The sequence below is a fragment of the Papio anubis genome, chromosome X, assembly GCF_008728515.1.
Source record: "Papio anubis isolate 15944 chromosome X, Panubis1.0, whole genome shotgun sequence".
Classification (NCBI taxonomy): Eukaryota; Metazoa; Chordata; class Mammalia; order Primates; family Cercopithecidae; genus Papio; species Papio anubis.
Genome location: NC_044996.1, coordinates 105,161,815 through 105,187,931, shown reverse-complemented (window position 1 = coordinate 105,187,931; position 26,117 = coordinate 105,161,815). Strand labels below are relative to the sequence as shown.

Genomic DNA, 26,117 nt, shown 5'->3' with positions numbered 1-26,117 from the left:
AGGGCGTTGTGATGCGTGCCTGTAATCCCAGCTACTCAGGAGGCTGAGGTGGGTGAATCGCTTGAACCTAGGAGGCAGAGGTTACAGTGAGCCCGGATCGCGCCACTGCACTACAGCCTGGGCGACAAGAGTGAAACTCTGTCTCAAAACAAACAAGCAAACAAACAAAACTCCTACAAATCATTAAGCAAAAGACAGACACAGTAGAAAAGTGGGCAAGATATTTGAACAAGCATTTAGGAAAAGAGTGCAAATAAATGTACAAAAAGGGGCTCAATCTTATTAGTGAGAAAGGAAATGGAAGTGAAAACCACAAGGAGATACCCTTACACTCCCACTAGAATGGCTAAAGTTTAAGAGTGACAATACTAAGTCTTTGCAAGGAGATGGAACAACAGGAACTCTCACACTGTTAGTGGGAGTGTGAAATAGAACATTTTCAAAAATAATTGAGCATTATCCACCAAAGTGGAGGATATGCATAACGCTGAGAACCAAAAATTCCACTCCAAGATTTATACCCGTCAGAAATGCATGTACACGCATAAACTGCTCATAGCAGCAAATATTCATTAACAATAGAATGGATAAGTACATTTTAATATACAAATGCAGCGGGGCGTGGTGGCTCATACCTGTAATCCCAGCACTTTGGCAGGCCGAGGCTGGCGGATCCCCTGAGGTCAGGAGTTCGAGACTAGCCTGGCCAACATGGTGAAACCCTGTCTGCTGAAAATACAAAATTAGCCGGCAAGGTGGTGGGCACCTGTAATCCAACTACCTGGGAGGCTGAGGCACGAGAATCTCTTAAACCCGGGAGGCAGAGGTAGCAGTGAGCCGAGATTGCACTACTGCACTCCAGCCTGGGCAATAGAGTGAGACTCTGTCTCAAAAGAAAAAAAAAATGCAATGGAACACTAGTGTACAACAACGCAAATGAACCACCTGTAGCTTATATCCAACAACATGGTTGAATCTCAGAAACATGATGATGAGCAAATGAAACCAGACACAAAAGAACACTTTCTATGTTATTTCATTTATATAAAATTCAAAAACAGGCAAAACTGAACTAATATGTTTAGGGTTGCCTACCTAGGCTGTAAAAGCATAGAGGATGCTAGGAAATTATTACCAAGAAGTTAGGTTAGTGGGGAGAAAGAGTGGGAATGGGTGGGATACAGGGGGATGCTTTGGTGGTGCTGGCAATGTTAGGGTTTTTTTTTACTTTTTCAAACACGTTTTTAAAGAAAAAATAGAGATGGGGTCTCACTATGTTGGCCAGAGTAGTCTTAAAATTTTTCTGGTTCTTGATTAGAGTGGTCATTACATAAGCGTTTGCTTCATAACTCACTAAACTGTGTAATTATGTTTTACAATTTTATTTATTTTTAACAGCTTTATTAAGGTATAATTCACTCATTTAAACTGTACAAGTCTGTGGCATTTGGCATATTACATTATTTTTTTGAAATTGTAGTAAAACATATGTACCACAGAAAATTTGCCATTTTAACCATTTTCAGCATACAATTACATTAAGTACATTCACGATGTTGTGTAACTTTCACACTATCTTCTTCCAAAACATCATAAACCCAAACAGAAACTCGGTACCCATTAAGCATTAACTCCCCATTCTCCTCTCTCCCTAGCCTTTGGTAACCTCTATTTGGCTTTGTCTCTGGTAACTTCTATTCTGCTTTGTCTCTATCAATTTGCCTATTCTAGATTTTTTTTTTTTTTTTGAGGCGTTGAGACCTGCTTGATTTATTCCAATTATTTAATACCCACAATGTGGCAACTGTGATCCCAAAATGTGCAAAGTTAAAGTCTTAAACTGCAGCTGAGGAAAGGGCAGGAATGGCACACCTGGGAACGGTGGTGAGTCAGGAACGACGGGCAGGCGGCCATTACCAGGGCAGTGTACTCCTCAGGGCCAGGGACAGGGGAGCGGCCCTAGGAGCAGGACTCAACTGGAGCCCAGGGCCAGAGAACTGGGCAGAGACCTCCCGCTGGCCTAGGTCAGGAGCTCAGAAGTGCCACATGGCTGAGGGGGCAGCAGCCTGGCAAGGGCCAGAGGCAGGGCCAGGAGAGCGCCATTTCTTGGGGAGCTGGGGGGCAAGGAGGTGCCCTATAGGAGAAGCCAGGAGGGGCCGCCGGCCCCTGGGGTGGGGGCCAGGCTGGAGCAGGCTGCAGCAAGAAAGACCTGAGGCAGGAGCAGGGCCTGAGAGCCTGGCTGGCTGGGCTAGGCCTCCCAGGGCAGCCTGGCCCAGAGAGCAGTCCTGACTCTGTGGGGGATGCCCAGCGAGGGGCAGCAGTCCCCTCGGGGCCTCCCCTACTCTCTCCCTGGAAAGGAAATGGGGAACCCATAGAGCAAATCTGTGGACCACTCAGTTATGGCGGGAGGCTGCGCCCGAAGGGGGACACCGGGGCACGCCCCTTCCACCATCTTGGCCTCCACCGCTGTCCTCAGTACAGCCGCTTCTCGTAAGAGTGCAGGCCATGGACGCCACCCTCCATCTGGGCCGATACGGTGCGCTTCTCAAACTTGAGCTCTCCTGAGTACATCATGGACCGAAGGACAGACAGGCTGCGGGCCCCGATATCCTGGCAGCTGTGCTGGATGCCCGCTATGAGGTAGGGCACGAACTTCTGGATGAACCCTTTGTCTTGGATAGAGCCCGAGATACTCTGCGCGAACTTCACCTTATCCCTCTCGCTGAAGTATCGTTTCTGGCTACTGCTGCTCTTCTCCATAGCATCAAGAGAGCCCATGCCCTGGTACTTCTTGAGCGGCACCCCATCTGAGAAGAAGTATTCGGCAGAAGCCTCTGTGGTGGCGGCCAGCAGGGAGCCCATCATCACTGTGGAGGCTCCAAGGGCCAGGGCCTTGACCACGTGCCCCAGGGTCTGGATGCCGCCATCGGCTATGATGGGGACACCAAAACGCCGGGCATACTCGGCCACCTTGTACACAGCACTGCCGTGGATCCGACCACAGGCCATCACTTCCGGAGTGATGCAGGTGGAGCCGCAGCCCATGCCCACGTGCAGCCCGTCCACACCAGCGTCAATCAGGTTCTTGGCCTGGGCTGCTGTCACCACGTTCCCCCCAATCACCTGGAGGTGGGGGTACTTCTGTTTGGTGTAATGCACCATGGCGATCTGATACACCAAGTTCCCTTGGGACGAGTCCAAGACTATGACATCGACGCCCGCCTGGGTGAGCAGGTCCAGGCGGAATTTGTCATCTTCACGGGTGCCCACAACTGCCCCGCACAGCAGCTGCTTGTGGGAATCCTTGGAGGCCAGAGGGTAATCTCGGTTCTTTTTCAGGTCGGTGCGGGCGATGATGGCCACCAGCTCATCATGATCATTAACAACAGGCAGCTTCCCTTTCTTGCTACGCTTCAGGATCTCATTTGCCTCTTCGAACGTCACGCCTGCTGGAGCCACCACTAGCTTGATCCTTGGCGTCATCACCTCACTGAGGAGGGTGGTGTGGTCCTTTTCAGCAAGGAAGTCAATGTCTCGGGAGGTGACGATGCCCACTAGCTTGCTGCCCATGGTGCCCGTCTCAGTGATGGGGATGCCAGAGAAGCCATGCCGCACCTTGGCCTCCAGCACATCACGCACAGTGTGCGAGGGGCTCAGCACCACCGGGTCTGTGATGAAGCCCTGTTCAAACTTCTTGACTTTCTGCACCTTGTTGGCCTGGAACTCTGGGGTACAGTTGTGGTGAATGAAACCAATACCTCCCATCAGAGCCATGGCGATGGCCATGTCGGCCTCTGTCACAGTGTCCGTGGGAAAGGAGATCAGCGGCGTCTTCAGCGTGATCTTCCGGGTCAGGGCTGAGGTCAGGTCCACCTCACCAGTTAGGAAGTCTATGAATCCTGGGAGAATCAGGAAGTCGTCGTAGGTGAGGCCGTCGGCGCTGGCGAAGAGCTGCTGTGCGGTGAGTCCATCCTCGGGCACGTAGAGGGTGCCGCCGCTGATCAGGTAGTTCATGATGCAGCAGCCATGGAGATCATGCGATTTTGATTAAATTTACGCTATTGCCGCTTTTGACGAGCTGTTGTTGACGCGACAAGGTTGGTTATGTTATGGATGCTTATTGCTGATGCAGAAAGTGACGCGACAAGCATATTATGCAGCTGGTGAAAGTGACGCGATATGGTTGTTGATTTATTGCTGGTTAAGATGGCGCAGCTGGCGATTTTACGCTGCTGGCGATATGTTGCGACGCGATGGTTATGAAAGCAGCAGTGACGCGATGCCATGATAAGTGGTTATGAAAGGATGCGATATGAATATTGTTATGGCGATTGCTGCATGGCGGGTCTATTCGATATTTCAGATAAGCGGAATCGCATACATTTGTCCTTTGTGTCTGGTTAGTTTTCTTTCACCTCAGCATAGCATTTTAAGATTCATCCATGCTGTAGCATGTGTCAGAATTTCTCGCCCTTCTGCAATTGAATACTCATTCTGTGATAGGGATAGACAGTTGGCTCTGGTATTGTCGGGTTTGGCATTCTCAGATTCAACCAACCTCGGACTGAAAAATATCGAAGGACTGGACTACAGGTAGTGGCCCATGTCTGTAGTCCTCAGCTACTTTATATGATGCAGGAGGATCCCTGAGCTCAGGAGCTTGGAGACCAGTCTGGGGGCAAAGATAGTGAGATCTCCCATTTCAAAAAATAAAAAGAAAATATTACCCCCTAAAAACCATAAAAAATAATACAAATTTAAAGCAATGAAGAGTAACAACTGCTTACACAGCATTTACATTATTGTATTAGGTATGATATATAATCTAGAGATGATTTAAAGGCGCGTTACTTGCAAGTACTACACCATTTGCCGACTGAGTATCCTAAGATTTTGGTATCTGTTAGGTCCTGGAACCAATCCCCCTGGATACTGAGGACGACTGTATTATGTTTTGCCTATCCGTTCATCTGCTGATAGACACTTGGGTTTTTCCAATCTTTGGTGATTGCAGAATAGTGCTGCTGTGAATATTGGCATACAATGTTGGTGACATTGTCTTTTGAATCCTCGCTATTCTTTTAAGCATATACCCAGGAGGATTTCCACAGTCAAGGAGTATTAATAAGTTTGCATTTGCTATAAGTTTCTTTATGATTTGCTAAATGAAAAAAGAGAGAGGAGGTGAGAAGAGGAAAAGGAGGCAACAGATATAGACAATTCTTTTGATTTTTTTTTAAGAGACAGAGGGTCTCTATGCGCCTGCTGACCTGACCCTGGCCTGCCAATCCACCTGCCTCCCAAGTAGCTGGGACTACAGACGCCAAGGCCACCCTCCCGGGCCTCTTCTTGAATATTTTGTTTCGCGGGAAACAGAGAAGTGGGCAGTGGCTGCAGGAGAAGCGGGCTCAAGGAAAGTTTTTGTTTGTTTGTTTGTTTTTCATGAGCGAGTTTTGTTTTGAGTTCGCTCTTAATGCTTGTGGCTGAAGGCTGCTCAATTCCGCTCATCAAGTTCGCCCTGAAGCAATATTTTCTGCCTCAGCCTTCCGAGTATAGCCGCCATCTTCACGCTCGGTTATTTTAGAGTTTTGCATTTGCTCGTAGCTAGGCAGGATGTTCCTGAGCGCCGATCATTGCCTCCAGTTGGTTGCATGCGGAGCCAATCGCCGACCGGGCCGAAAAGTTTTAAGATAGAGAAATCGGCTGGATGGTGGCTCACGCCTGTAATCCCAGCACTTTGGGGAGACCGAGGCGGCCGACACGAGGTCAGGATATCGAGACCATCCTGGCAAACACGTGTCCTGCCTCTACTGAAAATACAAAAAATTAGCTGGGCGTGGTATGGCTCTGTAGTCCCAGCTTAGGAGGCTGAGGCAGGAGAATGGCGTGAACCCAGGAGGCAGCGGAGCTTGCAGTGAGCAGAGATCACACCACTGCACTCCAGCCTGGGCGACAGAGCGAGACTCCATCTCAAAAAAAAAAAAAAAAAAAAAAAGGGAGAAATCAGAAACATTCTTATGCTAATTGTGGGAGCCGTCCTAGCGTGGATGAGAGGGGATGGTGTTGGCTTGAGCTAAGAGCAGGGGACAGTTCATCCCAAGTGGCAAGTGGGAAAGCATATTGGTGGGTAGATGTGGTGGCAGAGGCTGCCAAAGTCCTTTTTCGATGGCTTCAGTTTGCTGGGCAAGCCAGGAAGCAAAGCCATTGGTTGCAAGGGAGGAGGAGCTCTTGTAAGTGGCAGCGCACGGAGGAGGTTGTCACCTAGGAGAGTGGAAGGGAGAATGAACTGGGGATATATAAGACGATGGCTGGGTGGCATTCAGGGTGCTAATGAAGGTCCTGGTCAGATTCATTTGCCCATGGATAGACCCGGCTCCCTCTTGGATTAATTCCTGCTTCCCTAGAAGCCCTTAACTGCATCAACAAAGGCCAATGGCAAGTCCTCAGTACTTTACCCTCTCCTAGCAGGAGTCAAGAGGGGGCTGCGAATCTGGGACAAAAATCACACCCCCTCCCCAAGCCTTCTACCTGACCCCTTTCATTAGGGATTGAGAGGGGCCACTAAGGGTTAAATATTTACTGGGCAACCACTAGAAGCCAGGTAATAGCACTGATACCTACTGTTTACTTACTATATGCATGGTGCTGAGTACTTTACATTTATTATCTAGTTTAACCCTTTTAATAACTCCATGAGCAAAATACTATTAATTGGCTCATTTTACAGATGAGAAAATGGAGGTTCAAAAGATTTAAACCTTGTTTATCAATTCCAAAATCTAAACCCTTAAGACCTGGTGGATGACCTGAAGATAAAATCCAGATCCAGTCCCAGACCTCGGGCATACAAACAAATGATTGAACTGCACTTTGCACATTTATTCTTTTGCTCTGGTCTCTCCAGTCCTCTTTCTACTTTTGATAAATGCAGACCTCACCCTCTCCCAGACCCCACCCTCTTCCTTTCCCTTTAGCTAAGCTGAGGTAACCACAAGGCCAAGTTTGCCCAGGACTGATGGGTTTCCTTGGACTAGAGACTTTCGATGCTAAAGTTGAGACGGTACCAGACAAAAGACCATTTTGTCTCCCAAGCTGCAGCTTACCCATGAGCTGCTCCTCTCTCTCTCCCTCTTTCCCTTCTTCTTCAGTTTGTTTTTTTGCGAGACAGGTGACAGACTGGCTCTGTCACCCAGACTGGAGTGCAGTGGCGCCATCTCGGTTTACTACAGCCTCCACCTCCTGGGTTCAAGCAATTCTCCTTGCCTCTGCCTCCTGAGTAGCTGGGACTACAGGCGCCGGCCACCACACCCTGGAAATGTTTGTATTTTTAGTAGAGATGGGTTTTTGCTATGTTGGCCAGGCTGGTCTCCAACTCCTGGCCTCAAGTGATCCACCCACCTTAGCCTCTCAAAGTCCTGGGATTACAGGCGTGAGCCACCGCGCCCAGCCTTTCAGTGTTTTTGCTTCTCATTTCAGGCATGGCATTTGTTTTACCTCCACTGCCTCCTTGGGGGCCACAAATACTTCCTAGGCACCTTCTGGGAACCCAGTACCCTGGTTGGAGGAGACTAGAAGTTGCAGCAAGAGTTTGGAAAGGGCATTTCTTTTTTAAAAAAATTTTGGGGCTGGCATGGTGGCTCACGCCTGTAATCTCAGCCTTTGGGAGGCAGAGGTGGGTGGATCGCCTGAGGTCAGCAGTTCGAGACCAGCCTGGCCAACATGGTGAAACCCCGTCTCTACTAAAAATGCAAAAATTAGCCAGGCGTGGTGGCAGGTGCTTGTAATCCCAGCTACTTGTGAGGCTGAGGTGGGAGAATTGCTTGGACCCGGGAGGCAGAGGCTGTAGTGAGCCGAGATTGTGCCACCGCATTCCAACCTGGGCGACAGAGCGAGACTCCATCTCAAAAAAAAAAAAAAAAAATTTGTTTTAGATTCAAGGGGTACGTGTGCAGGTTTGTTACATGAGTACATTGCAGGATGCTGAGGTTTGGGGCACGATTGATCCTATCACTCAGGGCGGTGAGCATAGTACCCAATGGGTAGTTTTTCAGTCCTTTTCTTTCTCCCTCCCTTCTGCCTCTATTAGGCCCTGATGTCTATCATTCTCTTCTTTATGTCCATGTGTACCGAATGCTTAGCTTCCGCTTATAAGCGAGAACATGTAGTATTTAGTTTTCTCTTTCTGCATTAATTTACTTAGGATAATGGACTCCAGATGCATTCAGGTTGCTGCAAAGGACATGATTTCATTCTTTTTTATGGCTGCATAATATTCCATGGTGTATATGTACCACATTTTCTTTATCTAGTCCACCGTTGATGGGCACCTAGGTTGATTCCATGTCTTTACTATTATAGATAGTGCTGTGATGAATATACGAGTGTATGTGTCTTTTTGGTAGAATGATTTATTTTCCTTTGAATATATACCCAGTAATAGGATTTCTGGGTTGAATGGTAATTCTATTTTTAGGTCTTTGAGAAATCTCCAAACTGCTTTCCACAGTGGTCGAACTAATTTACATTTCCACCAACAGTGTATAAACATTCCCTTTTCTCCACAGCCTCACCAATATCTGTTATTTTTTGACTTTTTGACTTTTTATAATAGCCATTCTGACTGGTGTGAGATGGTACTAATTGTGGTTTTGATTTGCATTTCTCTGCTGCTTAGTGATGTGGAGCGTTTTTTCGTATGGTTGTTGGCTACTTGTATGTCTTCTTTTGAGAAGTATCTGCTTATGTTCTTTGCCCATTTTTTAAAAATGGGGTTTTGTTTTTGCTTGTTGAATTATTTAAGTTCCTTATAAATTCTGGGTATTAGACCTGTCAGATGCATAGTTTGCAAATATTTTCTCCCATTTTGTAGCTTGTCTGTTTACTCTGTTGATAGTTTATTTTGCTGTGCAGAAGTTTTGTAGTTTAGGCCGGGCGCGGTGGCTCAAGCCTGTAATCCCGGCACTTTGGGAGGCCGAGACGGGCGGATCACGAGGTCAGGAAATCGAGACCATCCTGGCTAACACAGTGAAACCCCGTCTCTACTAAAAATACAAAAACTTAGCCGGGCGAGGTGGCAGGCGCCTGTAGTCCCAGCTACTCGGGAGGCTGAGGCAGGAGAATGACGTGAACCCGGGAGGTGGAGCTTGCAGTGAGCTGAGATCTGGCCACTGCACTCCAGCCTGGGTGACAGAGCGAGACTCCGTCTCAAAAAAAAAAAAAAAAAAAAAGAAGTTTTGTAGTTTAATTAGGTCTCACTTGTCAATTTTTGCTTTTGTTGAAATTGCTTTTGAGGACTTAGTTATACATTCTTTTCCAAGGCTGATGTCCAAAAGGGTATTGCCTAGATTTTCTTGTAGGATTTTTATAGCTTAAGGTTTTACATTTAAGTCTTTAATCCATCTTGAGTTAATTTTTGTATATGGTGATAGGTAGGGATTCAGTTTCAATCTTCTGCATATAGCTAGCCAGTAATCCTGGCACCATTTATTGAATAGGAATTCCTTTCTCCATTGCTTATTTTTGTTGACTTTGTCAAAGAAAGTGTGGTGTGTGGATTTATTTAGGTGTATGGCTTTATTTAGGTGTGTGGCTTTATTTCTGGGTTCTCTATTCTGTTTCATTGGCTTATGTGTCTGTTTGTGTACCAGTACCATACTGTTTTGGTTACTGTAGCCTTGTAGTGTAGTTTGAAGTCGGGTAATGTGATGGAATGGGGCATTTCTTGAACAGGGCTTAGTACTTTGGGTGCTCATAGTTGACCTGAACATCACTCCCAAGTGGACACATTATTCACATAAACAGTGAGGATATTCTGGACTTGACTGACATCTGGGGAGAAAGAAAAGGACACTCTCTCAAGCAGGTTCCCCTTCAATTTCTTCTTTCCTTCCTTCCTTCCTTCCTTCCTTCCTTCCTTCCTTCCTTCCTCCTTTCCTTCCTTCCTTCCTCCATCCCTCCCTCCCTCCCTTTCTTCCTGCCTCCCTACCTTCCCTCCCTCCCTCCCTCCCTCCCTCCCTCCCTTCCTTCCTTCCTTCCTTCCTTCCTTCCTTCCTTCCTTCCTTCCTTCCTTCCGTACTTATTGAGGACCAATGATGCTCTAGATTCTTTTCTAGGCAGCAGTGAGTGAGCCAGATAGAATCCTTGCCATCATGGGACTTATGTTCCCTGGTCCTTCTGTCTCTTGAGGAAACATCTTGAGATAGGTGATCATGTCTTCCCTGTATTTCAATTCCCAGCACATTGCATGGGATCTGTTACATAGATGTTCAATAAATGTTGACAGAATGGCTGTTTGAATGAAGGCATGAACAGATAAAAAAGTGACGTTAATACCTTAAGTTCCATCCTGAGAGGTCCACTAACTTTGATAAAGGCTTCCCATGTTGAAGGCAGGTATCACTGAGAGGAATAGTGGCCAACTGTGCTTAGTGCAAAATTGACAGCTGATGGAAGAGTTTGGGTCTTCGAGGGGCTGCAATGGAATGCCAAAGCAAAGGGGGTGTATTAGGCTGTTCTCACATTGCTATAAAGAAATACCTGAGACTGGGTAATTTATAAAGAAAAGAGGTGTAATTGTCTCATGGTTCTGCAGGTTGTACAGGAAGCATAGTGCCTTCTGCTTCTGGGGAGGCCTTAGAAAGCTTCCAATCATGGTGGAAGGCAAAGAGGGAGCGAGACGTCTCACAGAGCCAGAGCAGGAGAAAGTGGGTAGGGGAGATGCTCACATTTTTAAACAATCAGATCTCATGAGAACTCCCTCACTACCACAAGAACGGCACCAAAGGGGATGGTGCTAAACCATTCATGAGAAATCCACCCCCGTGATCCAACCATCTCCCACCAGACCCCACCTCCAACATTGGGGGTTACAACTGAATTTGAGATTTGGGTGGGGATACAGATTCAAATTATATCAGGAGACTTTAGGGGAGCCAGGCCTGCATGTGGTCCTGAATAATTAGGAGACAACAGAAGGCATTGAGCAGCCGGGGAGAGAAACCCTGGAGAAATGTCAGGCACAAACAAAGCCACCCACAGCCACCATTGTTGCACTGCTTTCCTGGCCCTGGAGGAGGCAGGGCTGGGAGGGCTGTCAGGGGAAAGAGTGCAAGATGTGCCTCAGAACAAATCCTGATCCCTACACTAAACAAACTGCACCTGGGAAAGAACAGGGGCTCTGGAGCTGACCTATTGGCTTCAAATCCAGCTCCATCATCAACTGTGCTACCTTGAGCAAGTCACTTAGCTCCTCTGTGTTCCACTTTCCCCATTCCTTAAATGAGGTAATGATGCTGATCTCAGAGGGTTGTTCTAACGATTATCTAGGCTAAGTGATATTAAAGGAAAAAAATACCTAATCTAAAAAGATTGATCATAGAAGTAGAGAGTATAATGGTGGTTATCAGAGGGTGGGGTGCTTAGCAGGGATGGGGAGAGGTTGGTCAGAGGATATATACTTAACAGTTAAGGGGAAGAAGTGTCAAAAGATCTATTGTACAGTGAAGTGACTATAGTTAATGGCGATGTACAGATGCTTCTTGTGCGCTTGTGACTTGTGATATTTTCATTGGGATGTAACGCCAGTATAAGTTGAATAGTAAGTTGAAGAGTGTAATGACTATGTATCACTTTCACTCCATTGTAAAGTCAAAAAGTTGTAAATTGAACCATTGTAAGTCAGGACTGTCTGTACTGTTCTTGAAAAAATGTAAAGAGAGTGGATATTATGGGCTGTTACCAGAAAGTGATAACTGCAAGGTAATGCATTTGTTAATTGACTTGATTTAGCCATTCTGCAACGTATATATTCTTCAAGACATCATGTTGTACATGATGAAAACATGTTATCTGCCAATTAAAAACATATATAAAACAAATTCAGTGACACCTTGTTAAAGCACGCTAAGCCAGACTTTATTCAGGATCATCAAGATAGGTATAGGGACCACTACAATGGGATTTTGCAGTAGAGGAAAGGGATTGGGCTCATCCCCAAGTACAGCATGGACAAGTGAGAATATACAGTCAAGGGGCAGGATGAAGTCAGTGGATGGGAAATTACTAAGAAGGGATATCGTGGTACCCATTCTGCCTAAACCAACCTGACAGGACTCTTGCTGAAGGCTGGCCAGGGTGATCAGACATCACTCTGGGATGGTGGAGGGTGAGGAACTGATCAGCTATTGAGAGTAGGGGGTTCTTATTAATATGAGTTTTTACAAGAATGGGCACAGATGGACCTAGAAGAAGGTTGGGGAGCCTAACTAACATTTGGTCCAGGAAAGAATCCTTGTCAGTGGTTCTCAGTGTGGTCTTCAGACAATCAGCAGCATCACCTGCGAACTCATTAGAAATGCACATTCTCAGGCCCCACTCCCGACCTGCTGAATCAGAGAGCCGGGGCTTTAACAAGCACTCTAGGGGATTCTGATGTTTGCTGAAGTTTGAGAAACATTGTGCTATGTCAGCACAGTAACAAACCCCTTGTAAGTGAGAAATTCTTTTTCTCTGCTCTGATGACAGAATTAGGGGACTGGGACCCAGGACTGCTCTCCAGGTGCACAGCAGAGTCATCTAGAGAGATTCAAAATCTCCGGAAGCCCAGGTCTCTTCCCAGACCAATTATTTCAGAATCCCGGGAGATGGGGAGGGATGCAGACATCAGTAGTTTTTCAAGGTTCCCAGGTGATTCCCCAGCCTCTTGCATTGGAGCTCCCTGGAGGGCTTGTTAAAGTAAAGAGTGCCAGGGCCCCACCTAGAGCAGCTGATTCCGCAGGTCTGGGGTGGGGCCCAAGAATGTGCATTTCTAACAAGCTCCCAGATGATGCTGAGCCTGGTCTGTGGACCACACTGTGAGAACCACTGCTGTAGGGGGATTTGATCAGAAAGGAGGTGTGTGGGAGTGAGGAGGTTGGGGAGAAACCACTGCTTCCTCCACCTACCCTTCTCTCTTCGTCTTGAATTAAGCATGGGATAACTGGGTGTGAACTTTGCTTGCACATTCATTGTTTTTATTACTCTCTGCCTGCACAGGAGGGATGAGATCATTTGACATTTGTGGAGAAGCTAAGCGGTGGCATGGACCTCCCTCAGAGAGAGCAGGGATTATCTTTCCCAGGAAAATAAATCAAGGGGAGCCACCTGGACTAGGATCCCTTGGGTGGCGTGTGGGACAACCTTGGGGCTCCCTCACCGCCACCCCGGCCCTGGCCCTGGCCACCTTGCCAGTGTTTTCCTAGAAGATGCTTTCTTTTATGATTTTATTTTGCTTCCCCTGGATCCCAATCTCCCCTAGTGTGGAGGGGGAGAGGGAACCAGGAGATAAGGGATATTTTCTGTGGGGTTTTCCTTTATTTTTAAGTTTTTTGTTTTGTTTTGTTTTGTTTTTATACAGGTAGGGTCTAACTGTGTTGCCCAGGCTGGTCTTGAACTCTTGGCCTCAAATGAGGCCTCCCACCTCAGCCTCCCAAAGTGCTAGGATTACAGGCATGAGCCACCACATGCAGCCTTCTGTGAGGTTTTCAGTCATTCATTCATTCAACATTCATTTCATTCAACAAACATTCATGCCAGCTCTAGGGGCACAGAGAGTTTTGTCTGTTTTGTTTGCTGCTATATGCCTGGTGCCTGGCACATAGTAGGTGTTCAATAAATATTTGCTTAGTGACAGAGGACCAGTATGGGCTACTCCTTCCATTGGGCAAAGAAGACTCAGCCCCTGCCATCAAGAGTCAGGGGAGAAAGACACTAAATCCTCAACTACAGCCCCTATGACAGGCCTGATCATGGCCAGAGGTCTAGGACCGTTTGTCAGCGGCCCCATCCCAGGCTTGTGGCAGGGGCGTGGGGAGGAGTGCCAGGAAAGAGCTCCCAGCGGGAGTGTGTTTCAGCCAAGGCTTGGAAGATGAGCACGAGGCAGTCGGGAAAGGACAGGAGAAAGATGCTCCAGGCTGAGCCTCAGACACTGCTGTGTGCAGTGCAATGGACTTGCTCGTGTTCTGGATGAAATCAAGCACTACCTAGGTAAATGAAGCTCCCGGTTGTCCTGCCTTCTTGATTGCATCCTCCTTCCCTACTTCAGAGGTAACCACTGGATGAAATCTGCTATTCCTAATTTCTATACATGTCTTCCCATTTTCATGACATAGCTGTGCATCACTGTGTAAAATGTGGTGGTGGCCAGGCGCGGTGGCTCATGCCTGTAATCCCAGCACTTTGGGAGGCCGAGGCGGGCGAATCACAAGGTCAGGAGATCGAGACCATCCTGACTAACATGGTGAAAACCCATCTCTACTAAAAATACAAAAAAAAATTAGCCTGGTGTGGTGGCGGGTGCCTGTAGTCCCAGCTGCTCGGGAGGCTGAGGCAGGAGAATGGCATGAACCTGGGAGGCGGAGCTTGCAGTGAACCGAGATCGCACCACTGCACTCCAGCCTGGGCGACAGAGCAAGACTCCATCTCAAAAAAATAAAAATAAAAATAAAAATAATTTAAAAAAAGTAAAACATGGTGGTGTGCGTGTTCAGGCATCTTGATCTCACCGGATTTCTTCTGCTGCTCTCTCAGCTCTGCAATGTGTCTGTTTATGAGACTCCTCTGTGGGCATATGGGTCTCTACCACGTGTTTTTGCTTCTGTTTGGTTTGCACTAGGAGATGGCACCACAATGAATGGACCTATTCTCTGCTAACCTCGTCCCATGGGCATCTCCCTGGATCCTCAGAATAACCCCACGAAGGAAGTGCTGGTATTAACCCACTTTATAGATGAGGAATCCAAAGCGTAGTTCAAGCAAAGTTGGTAACTGGAGATGGGGCTGACTCCCACCTGGCCCTGGAACGCCCTCCGCCATGTCTTTTCCACGTTACCTTGGTTCTCCACTCCCGCTTTGGGGAATTTGGGCTCTCCACATCCCCTTTCTCCCTCCTTGGTGGCTGTGGGGCCTTTCCCAGTCCCCTGCCCCAGAAGGCAGTGCTTAAAAGGCAGGAGCGAGGCGCTTTCTCATCCTGGGCAGCACCCTTGGAGGAGGCAGGCCTTCAGGGAGCTGCTTGTGACCCCAGGTTGCCCAAGGATGGAACCCTGGAGCCCTGGACCTCAGTTGCCAGATCTCCTGTGCTGCTCTCAGCGGGGCCTTCCAAGAAGGCCCTTCTGCCCAAAGGGTCGGGGGGCCCCCAGCTGGCAGGAGCAACCAGAAGCAGGAAGGTGGACCTGCAGGGGGACCTGGCCCTGCCTCCTGCTATGTGACCTTGGGCAAGTCACTTCCTCTCTGGACCTCAACCTTCTCATCTGGAAATGGGGGCTCTGCTTTCATGTCTAAGGTTCATGTTTATGGTCCCTTCCAGCTCTAAAAAGCTTCTTTGCATCCTGGGCCACTACCGAGATGGAAGAAGAGATTCTGGAGTGTGCTCACAGGGTTTGGAGGTGAGGGGCTCCCGCTGGGGTAGCTTTGCTTCCTTGTTGTTATAGTAACCGAATGAATCTTCCTAAGAGGAAGATAATTTCTTATCTTTTTTTTTTTTTTTTTTTTTTTTGAGACAGGGTCTCATTCTGTCACCCAGGCTGGAGTGCAGTGGCGTGATCTCAGCTCACTGCAACCTCTGCCTCCCGGGTTCAAGCAATTCTCCTGCATCAGCCTCCCGAGTAGCTGGGGCTACAGACGCATGCCACCACACCCAACTAATTTTTGTATTTTTAGTAGAGACAGAGTTTCACCAAGTTGGCCAGGCTGACCTCAGACACCTGACCTCAATTGATCCACTCGCCTCCACCTCCCAAAAGTGCTGCGATTACAGGCGTGAGCCACTGTGCCCGGCCAGAAGATAATTTCCGTGTCTTTTTGGATTGTCATCTTCCAGGGGAGATCCAGGGCAGGGATTCCATGAACCAGGGTGACCTGCCACGCTGCATAGCTGGGAACTGCTTGTACTCCCATCTTGAGTCAATGGAACTCGTTACTTTAATCACAATGAGAGGCGATAGCCCTGTGAACAAGGGACACCCAGGCGAACAAATGAAACCTGCAGCCAAAACAGATGAAACCCAGGCCTGTCCCAACCCCTGTGCCTCGGGTGAGCCTGGAGGGTGTGGCACGAAGGAGGGAGCTGGGCACTGCTGCTCAAGGCATGGGCAAAGCTGTTTGCCTTATGGGAAGGGGCTGGTGGGAAGCCCTCCCTCCCACCGCAGGGGCTGGCTTCCTGGCTATCGTGGGAGTGTCTGAGGTAGTGACTGAAGTTCCGAGACCCAGCACCTCCGCACTGACTCAGCTGTCTTGCCTCTTGGAGAAGTTCTTTCCTTATTCCAACTATCCCTAAAGTGGCCCTTCTACAACTGGGCTGTGTTCCTGTCACACAAAAAGTCCTTTGTCAACAGAAATGGTCAAAAGGCTTTGCCTTCTATTTAAGGCCTTGTCCGGGCCAGGCGTGGTGGCTCACACCTGTAATCCTAGCACCTTGGGAGGCTGTCGCTGGGGAATCACTTGAGCCCACGAGTTCCAGACCAGCCTGGGCAACGTGGTGAGATCCCATCTCTACAAAAAAAAATACAAAAATTAGCCTGGCATGGTGGTGCATGCCTGTGGTCCCAGTTACTTGTGAGGCAGGATGGCGGCTTGAGCCAGAGGGGTTGGGGCTGCAGTGAGCTGAGATCGCACCGCTGTACTCCAGCCTGGGCGACAGAGCAAGACACCGTAAAACGCCTTGTCCAATCCAGCCACCCCACATTTCCAGACTTACCTTTCCTGGCCCCACCGTCCCGTGTGTAGTGACATTTGCTGTAGCCACCCAGCTCCCTGACCCCCTGCACTCACTTCCCACGTTGGGACATGGCCTTGCCACAGTCTCCACCACACAGGAAAGGCTTTCCTGACCTCCCCTTGCCTGTGTTGTCTTGGATGCTTTTCCTGACTAGCTCAAAATCCCACTGTGTACCTGCAGCCCTCTTGTGCGACTTCCTAGCACATGGCTTCCAGGTGCGCTAACTGCTGGCCTCCTCTCCTTCACCATCATCTGATGGCAATAAGCCACCTAGACCCCATTCACTGCTGAGTCCCCGCACAGTGCCTGGCATGCAGCGGATGTCCAGTAAATATCTGATGAATGAGCAGATTTTTCCTGTACAAGAACTTTCGGGAGTGGGGATTACCATTACTCTTTTACTGAAGAAGAAACAGGAGTTTAGAGTTAATTGCTCAGGGTCAGACAGACAAAGGGGGCCCACCAGAGCCCTGTTAAATAACCTCACCTCTCCAGATACTCACTAGAAAGTGCTCTCAACAGTCCCCATGGTAGCCTTTGTCAATGGGTGGCAATAGCACTTGGATGGGTAGCATTTGCCAGTGTAGCTGGGTGACATTTGGGGGATTTTGAAACGCGTATGTATGTGTTTAGGTATGGATGTGTATGTGTGTACATTTGTGTAGGTGTATATATGTATGCCTGTGTATTTGTGTGTAGGTATGTATATGTGTGTATGTGTATATGCATGTGTATATGTGCATATGTATATTTGTGTGCATGTGCGTATTTGTGTATGTGTCGATGTGCATGTGTGTGTGTCGATGTATGTATGTATATCTGTGTATGTGTATTCATGTTTGTGTGTATATGTATGTTTGTGTGCATATGTGTATGTGTGTGTATGTGTGTATATGTGTGTATGTGCATGTGTGGTGTGTGTATGTGTGTGTACACATGTATATTTTTGCATGTGTATTGGTGTGTATGGGTATGTGCATGTGCATGTGTGCATGTGTGCATGTGTGTGTGTATGCATGTGTATTTGCACGTGTGTGTATGTGCATGTGTATAGGTGTGTATGGGTATGTGTGTATGTGCATGTGTGTGTATACATGTGTATTTGTGTGTGTGTGTGTGCATGTATGTGTGTGTGTGTGTGTGTGTGTGTATTTCCTTCTGAGAGTTTTCCCCTTTCCCCTTCCTTCCCTTCACTACTTCATGGACTTTGAGGATCATGGCTAAGAGTTTGTTACCCCAAACTTAAGGTGATTAAAGACATTCTCTCAGTTCCTGGAGAGAAGTTTCCAAAGAAACCAGTGTGGGAGTGAAACACCAAGGAGAGGCCCACGGGAGAGGGAGGCCCCCCCAAGTGCTCTGGGCTAGGAAAGCTGGGTCCTTGAAGGAGACGTGGGGGGAGCCTGTGTATCTAGGAGCTAGAGGGGCAAGGCCTCTGTGATGGTCAATTGCATGTGTCAACTTGGCTGGGCCATGAGGCACCAAGATATTTGGTCAAACATTATTGTTGGTGTTTCTGTGAGGGTGTTTTAGGATGGGATTAACATTTAAATTGATCCACTTTAAGTAAAGCAGATGACCCTCCCTGATGTGTGTGGGCCTCACCCAATCAGTTGAAGGCCTGAATTGAACAAAAATCCTGGCCTCTCCCAAGCAAGAGGGAATTCTCCACCAGGCTACCTTTGGACTTCATCTGAAACATCAGCTCTTCCTGGCCCTGCAGCAAATGTCTTGAGATTGGAACTGCAGCGTTGGCTCTTCCTGGCTCTTCACCTGCCAGCCCACCCTGCAGATTTTTGACTTGCCAGCTTTCATAATCCCGTGAGCCAATTCCTTATCATAAATATCTTTCTCTCTCTCTCTTTTTTTTTTGAGACAGTCTCATTCTGTCACCCAGGTTGGAGTGCAGCAGTGAAATCTTGGCTCACTGCAACCTCTGCCTCCGAGGCTCAAGCGATTCTCGTGCCTCAGCCTCCTGAGTTGCTGGGATTACAGGCGCCCAGCACAATGCCTGGATAATTTTTGTATTTTTAGTAGAGACAGGTTTCACCATGTTGGGCAGGCTGGTCTTGAACTCCTGACCTCAAGTGATCCACCCGCCTTGGTCTCCCAAAGTGCTGAGATTACAGGTGTGAGCCACCACACCCAGCCATAAATTTCTTTCTCTATCTAGACACATCCTATTGGCTCTGTCTCCATGAAGAAGAACCCTGACTAATACTGCTGGCTTCCTGCCAGAGTCTAGGATGGCTCCCGGATCCATGCCCTAGGGTGGGAGAGAAGCCTTGTACCTAGTGTAACAGGATGAGACCCAAGACCTTGCCTCAAGTCACAGTTTCTTAGGGCCTTAGAACTGGAGCTTCCCTGGTCAATCTGAGAAGCTGGTTATCCTGTTTGAGCCATCCCTCTTGCTATGTCACCTGCCAACTTGACCCTCAGACTCCAGAGCCTGTAGACAGTGGAAACCTTGTGTTCTGTGCTACCTGCTGGGCCCAGATCTCAGCAGGAGGCTCTGCTGTTCCCTGCACCCTGGTTGCCCCGTGACTTCCCTCCTGCCTTTAAAGGCATGGAAGGGCATTTTCTTTGGACACCCAGGGGGCCCAGATACCCTCTGTCTTAGTCTACTAGGACAACTATAACAAAATACCACAGGTCTGGATGGCTTAAACAACAGAAATTCATTTCTCACAGTTCTGGAAGCTGGAAGTTCAAGATCAAGGTGCCAGCAGGTCAGGTTTTGATGAAGGCTGTCTTCCTGGCTTGTAGATGAATGCCTTCTTGTTATATGGTCACATGATGGGGAGAGAGACAGTAAGCTCTCTGGTGTCTCTTCTTACCATGTCATGAATCCCTTTAAATAGGAGTCCACCTTTGCAACCCTTTCTAACCTTAATTACTTCCTTATAGGCCCTGTCTTCAAATACAGTGACACTGAGGGTTAGGGGTTCAACATATGACTTTTGGTGGGAGGCACAATTTATTCCCTAGCAGCCTTGCAAATGAATTCCACTCCTCAAAGGCTACTGTCTACTTACTAATAGGGGTGGGCTCCCAGGGCTCTTGCCTGGAGAAAGGGACACGTGTTGAATGGTGATCTGGGTACTTTATTCTAAAACCACTTGTAAATCACCAGCGAGCCCAATCTGTTGCACATCTCGCCCCACTAATTGTCCTACTCAGTGACACTCCCAGGACCCACTAGGATGGCAGGTAGATCAGTGGATGCACAGTGAACTCTGTGAGGGCCAGATGCAGGGTTGGGGTTGGGATTGGGCCTAAGGCAAGGGGGTTTCGTGACGAGACTCAAGGTTCACTCTAACCCAAGGGGGCAGCAGAACTCCGTGTATGTGTGTCTGTGTGTGTGTGTGCACACACAGGCACACACGCATGCATGAAGACTCAAGAGACTTCACCCATCATCTAACCCTGTCCCTTCACTTCACAGATGAGGACATCCAGGTGCGGCGAGTGGAGGGGGTGCCCACTAGGAGACATGTTGCTTCAGCACACAAGTCACAGAATAAACACACAGTAGGCAGTAATAGATAACTATAGCAGTGTGTGTGTGTGTGTGTGTGTATGTGTGTGCGCGCGCGCATGCATGCACATGTGCGTGGGACAGAGAGAGACAGAGACACAGAGTGTGTGTACTTGTGGTGGAAAAGTGTGTGCTACCTGTGTGCAGACTATTTAAAAGGATTTTACAGATGGATCTTTCATCCAAAGGGCATTTTTCTTCTCAAATTTTCTGCCTGCTGGCTAAAACTTCTGGATAGAGTTGCCAGATAAAATGCAGGATGCTCAGTTCAACTGGAATTTCAGAGAAACAACAAATAATATTTTCACATACTGATGTACTTAACATCAGGATAAGTATATCCCGTGCAGTATTTGGGGGTATACTTATACTAAAAAATTACTCATTGTTTATCTGAAATTCAAATTGAGCTGGCATCCTGTATATTTATATGCTAAATCTTGCAGCCTTACTTTTGAAGGGTGGCCAGGTGACACATGGGGATGCAAATCAGGGAGTATTAATAGATAACCAGGCCAGCACTGCAGGTTCAGCAAGTGGGCAAGCAAACCCCAGGTTGTAGGAGGAGCAGCTGCCGCCTCCAGAGACCCTCGGGAAGGAAGCAGGCATTGCTCAGCTCACACCTGCACTGGTGGCTACTGCCCCCAACACCTTGCTCATTTCAGGGGCTTCAATGCACAAATAACTTTTCCCATATGAGCCTTTAGGAAGAGCTAACCTTGCCTGGCCTCTCGCTGACCCATGGCTTAGGGCAGGCTGTTTGGGAACCTCTGTTCAGCACTGGGGTTTGTAGATACCCTATGTAGTTTCATGGAGGGGCAAAGGAAGTGTCAAAGCTGAGGGGTTTTTGGTGACCTCTGCTCATTCTACCCTTCAGGTAGACCTATAACAAGCGTAAGTCAAGGGCAAGTCCTCCTTGGACTAAAGGTCATAGGGGCGTGGCCTTTAAGGGGGAAGCAAGTAGTAGGAGAAAGAAGAAGTTCAGCCTTTTGTTAGTGAGTTGGGATAGTGACTTTGCTTCTCTGAATCTTAATCTGCCCTCCTTTGGAAGGGGTTACACAGATATTTTCCTAGTATAATAGTTGTAAGAGTTCAGTGGAAATGATATCTAAAAAGAACTTGGCCTAGTTTCTGGACAAGGGAACCAGGGGAAGGGGAGCCAGGCCCTCAGTGGTACCTATTACTCACAAGGTGCCCTTTCTGGCAATGTGTTTCCATTGGCTCTGAGTGTAGGACTAAGGTGGACAATACCTCAGTGGAATCTCCAGAAATAAACCATCCAAGACTGTTTCAGAAGCCTCTAGTTCACTGAGGCCGGACACAGTGGCTCACGCCTGTAATCCCAGCACTTTGCGAGGTCGAGGCAGGCAGATCGCCTGAGGTCAGGAGTTCGAGACCAGCCTGGCCAACATGGTGAAATCCCGTCTCTACTAAAAATATACAAATTATCCAGGCGTTGTGGTGGGCGCCTGTAGTCCCAGCTACCCGGGAGGCTGAGGCATGAGAATCGCTTGAACCCAGGAGGCAGAGGCTGCAGTGAGCCGAGATTGCACCATTGCACTCCAGCCTGGGCGACAAGAGCGAGACTCAATCTAAAAAAAAAAAAGAAGAAGAAGCCTCTTGTTCACTGAATACACAGAGAATTTATGAAAGAGAGAGAGAAAAAACCCTGCAGATAATCTAGGAACCGTGAGTCTTGCACTTTTGCACTTTTTTTGGGTAAAATGATTCAGTGGCAGCTGGCAAGGAGGCCAGTTTGGGTCATCTGCCCTCAAGCAGACAAGGTGGGGAAGTGAAGAAAATAATTTCAATAGTTTATGAGTTCTTCTGAAAACCTTGCAAATGTAGTTGTCATGGTAGGTGGAGTTCTAAGAAGGCCCCAAGGATTCCCATCCCTTGATGTACACAGCCTGAATCATCCCCTCTTCTTGATTGTGAGTGGGATTTGAGAACATCATGGGATATCACTCCCATGATTATGTTACATGGCAGAAGGGATTTTGCCAATGTAATTAATGTTCCTAATCAGTTGACTTTGAGTGAATCAAAAGGGAGATTATCCTGGGTGGGCCTGACCTAATCAGGTGAGTCCTTAAAGTCAAAAAAGTGGCCGGGCGCGGTGGCTCAAGCCTGTAATCCCAGCACTTTGGGAGGCCGAGACGGGCGGATCACAAGGTCAGAAGATCAAGACCATCCTGGCTAACCCGGTGAAACCCCGTCTCTACTAAAAAATACAAAAAACTAGCCGGGCGAGGTGGCGGGCGTCTGTAGTCCCAGCTACTTGGGAGGCTGAGGCGGGAGAATGGCATAAACCCAGGAGGCAGAACTTGCAGTGAGCCGAGATTGATTGTGCCACTGCACTCCAGCCTGGGAAACAAAGAGACCCTCTCTAAAAAAAAAAAAAAAAAAAAAAAGTCAAAAAAGTAGAGCATCAACAAGACTATCTTGCTGGCCTTGAGGAAGAAAGTAAACAGCCACATGTGAACTGCCTATGGAGGGGGCCACAGAGCAAGGACCTGAGGGTGGCCTCTAGAAGTTGAGAGAGGTCCCCAGCGAACAGCTAACAGTCCTACAACCCGAAGACACTGAATTCTGCCAGCAACCAGTGAGCTTGGGAGAAGACTCCAAGCTCCCAAAAGGAAGACAGTGGGCAGACACTGTGATCGCAGCTTTTTGAGACCCTAGGCAGAAAACCCAGTTCTGCCTGGCTTGGACTTTAACCTACAGAAGCATAAATGTGTGTTGTTTTAAGCTGCTAAATTGTGGTAATGTATTACACAGCAATAGAAAAGGAAGGCAGCTGTGGTGTATTTCGAGAGGCTCCAGGCTGTCTTTGTGTACCACCTACCAGCGTCCTACAGCACCTCCACTTTTTCTGTCCCATTTCTTCCATCAGAGTTTCACAATAGGCACTCAGCGAATTTTCTTTTTCTTTTTCTTTTCTTTTCTTTTTTTTTTTTGAGACAGAATCTCACTCTGTTACCCAGGCTGGAGTGCAGTGGCATAGTCTCGGCTCACTGCAACCTCTGCCTTCTCGGTTCAAGCAATTCTTGTGCTTCAGCCTCCCAAGAAGCTGGGATTACAGGTGAGCGCCACCATGCTCAGCTAATTTTTTTGTATTTTTAGTAGAGACAGGGTTTTGTTATGTTGGCCAGGCTGATCTTGAACTCCTGAGCTCAGGGGATCTGCCCACCTCAGCCTCCCAAAGTGCTGGGATTACAGGCATGAGCCACCGTGCCCAGCCTAGCGAATTTGCATTGCTCTCTCCTTCCTCAAATTATTATTTTCCAACAGATCATTCCTCCCATCCTGCAACTATATACAAGTTTCCCTGTTCTGAAACAGTGTTCCTTTAACTCTTCTTGCTCACCCCAGATAGTGTCATTTCTTTTTTCTTAGCAGTGTGAAATTTCTTGAGAGAGTAGCACTCACCTCCTCCTGCCCACTTACTGCATAACTCACTGCAGCCAGCATGGCCTCCTTCTGATGACCATGTCTAATAGTCCGCATGCACTCTTCACCCTCCCAGAATAGACTACTGTGGCCAGCACTCATTACTGGCTCACCTAGCTTCCATTCACCTTTCATCACAGCATCTAGAGTGTCCTTTGCGGATGTTTTTCCCCATTGTCCAGCAACCATGTGATTTGGGAGACTTTGAATCTTGCCTCCCACACTGCCCTCCATGACGGGTTCAATTGGCCAAAGGCAGTCAGCATGATCCTATCTCTTTTACTGCAAGTGTTTGGTTCAAGGATGGGTGGGGAAAGATGAAAAGAAACCAGGTCTTTGGTGATAGCATTAAACTTCTGGATCAAACTTGTCCTGAAGCCTGTTCTGATTCGGCACTTTCCAGTTACATGAGCCAGCCAATCTCTTCAAGGCTTATGCTAACATGAGTTGTCTTCTCTTTCCCACAAAGGGTCCTCACTGACACATTTTTATAGTGTTTGATACTATTGACTGCCTTCTGCGTGAGTAATGGAAAACCCAAGTAATTGTTAAATGTGTTAGAGGTTTTTTGTTTGTTTGTTTGTTTGTTTTTTCTCCTTGTAATAAGAATCCTGAGGGGAATTGTTTGCTAGTGTTGGAGTCATTTCAAGCAGCTCAAAGATGTCAGAGCAATTCTCTCAGCTTTTCCCTCATAATCCCAAGATGGCTTCTGCAGGTGGAGCCATCACTTCCGCAGTTAAGGCTGAGAGCCGAAGGAGAGGGCAGAAGAGGTGCCATTACAAGCTGGCTTCCACTAATGTCTCACTGGTCAGAGCTCTATCCCATGGCTGTTCCTGGCTGAAAGGAAGTCTGGGAAGGCAAAGTTTTAGCTTTCCAGATCCTGTAGCACGGTCAGGCTGGCTAGAAGGGAGTGAGAGTGGGGTGTGAGGGAGCCGACCTGGAGTAGCTTGCTTAAGCCCGCAGGGCTCCTTCAGTGAGCCTTCCTCCTCCCTCTTCCTCCTCCTGCAGCTTCTCTGCCTGGCTCCCAGGCACCTTCTCTGGGCCTCCGCTATCCCCTGCAAGCCCATCTGCTGCTGGAAACCTCCAGATGTGTACTTCCAGGCCCCACCTCCCTCCTGTGCTGCCCACCTGTTTGCTCAGCTGTCTGCCCATTATCTCCACCTGGTGTCCCTCAGGTGCCGGCCCTGTACACCACTTTCCTAGAGTCACTGAGGAGCCAAAGTCAACTCAGCTCCCCGTGCTCAGACCACTCACCCCAGTCGGCCGCAATACTCACTATCTGGGAAGCTCAGATCTTGCCCATTGCTGGCGATGATGGAGCGAAGCGAGGGAGAGCTGTGTCCACGAGCTTCCCAGCTGGAGGGGGAGGCAAGGCGGGCATGGGGAGGGCTGCTGCCGCATCTGGAGGGAGAGCCCAGAAGAGAGACAGCACTGCCGCTGTGGACGCCATAGCTGGTTTTCACGGAAATTCTTGTGAGTCCATAGTGTGGTTTTAAAAATTCACCCGCCCTCTGGGCTTTGATGTCCTCTAACAACTCAGGAGCAGGCCTTGCATTTTCTGCCTGGGCAGACCTTGTGGCTTCAGATTGTTCTTAACCTCCAGAGGGTTTGAGGACAGGCAGCGGGAGCTCCTGGCCTTGCCCAGAAAGTAGCACAAAGTACGCACCCACACAAGTTACCAGCCGGAAGGGAGACCAGCGGCAGGCAGAAAAGGAAGGGAGGGAGGGAGAAGGAGAAGAAAGGGAGGGTGAGGGAAAAGGAGGAAGAGAGGAAGGGAGGAGGGGAAGTAGGGAGGAAGGAAGGAAAAGAGGAAGGAAGGAAGGAAAAGAAGGAGGAAGGGAGGGAGAGAGGAAAGGAAGAAAGAAGGAAAGGGGCAGTAGCTGGCATGTGGGGGAACCCCAGGCCCTGCCTGGTTCTCTTTCTCTGTCTGCAGCCTCAGGTCACTTCCTTCTGTGGGCCTCAATTTCCTCTTCTGCAAAAAGAAGGCCTGGATTAGCTCACTCCCCAGGCCTCTTCTAGTCCTGACAGTGTGATTTTCTAATTTCCTTCAGACTTCAGGGGCCTGCAGACCCCATGCTAATGTGTATAAATAATACATGGACATCTGAAAGCTCTGAATATTGCAAGTATTTGCTTTGGATGTGTTCTCCCTTAACTGTGCGAAGCAGCGTCCAGCTGGGGCCCCGCAGCCTCCTGTTTGGATTGTTCGCGTGTGGCCTGACTCCCTGAGGTGGGGAGGGGTTGGGAGTGGGGGAGGGTCCAGCCTCCTTGGTGTGCCTCGGCCTGGGCCCTCCTCCCTCCACCGCTCCCACACCCTGGCCCTGAGGAGGGCTTTGTTCTTAGACCTCAACCCCAAATTCACTTCACCAGTTTCCCTTT

At 48.4% G+C, this 26,117-nt stretch overlaps 1 pseudogene across 1 annotated transcript; it reads right to left on the bottom strand.

The window, feature by feature from the left end:
• Positions 1–837: 837 nt before the first annotated feature.
• On the bottom strand, positions 838–4,014 carry LOC101015946 (annotated as a pseudogene). The gene has a single exon (XR_641891.3). The product of XR_641891.3 is annotated as an inosine-5'-monophosphate dehydrogenase 1 pseudogene (transcript).
• Between the last annotated feature and the right edge of the window lie 22,103 nt (positions 4,015–26,117).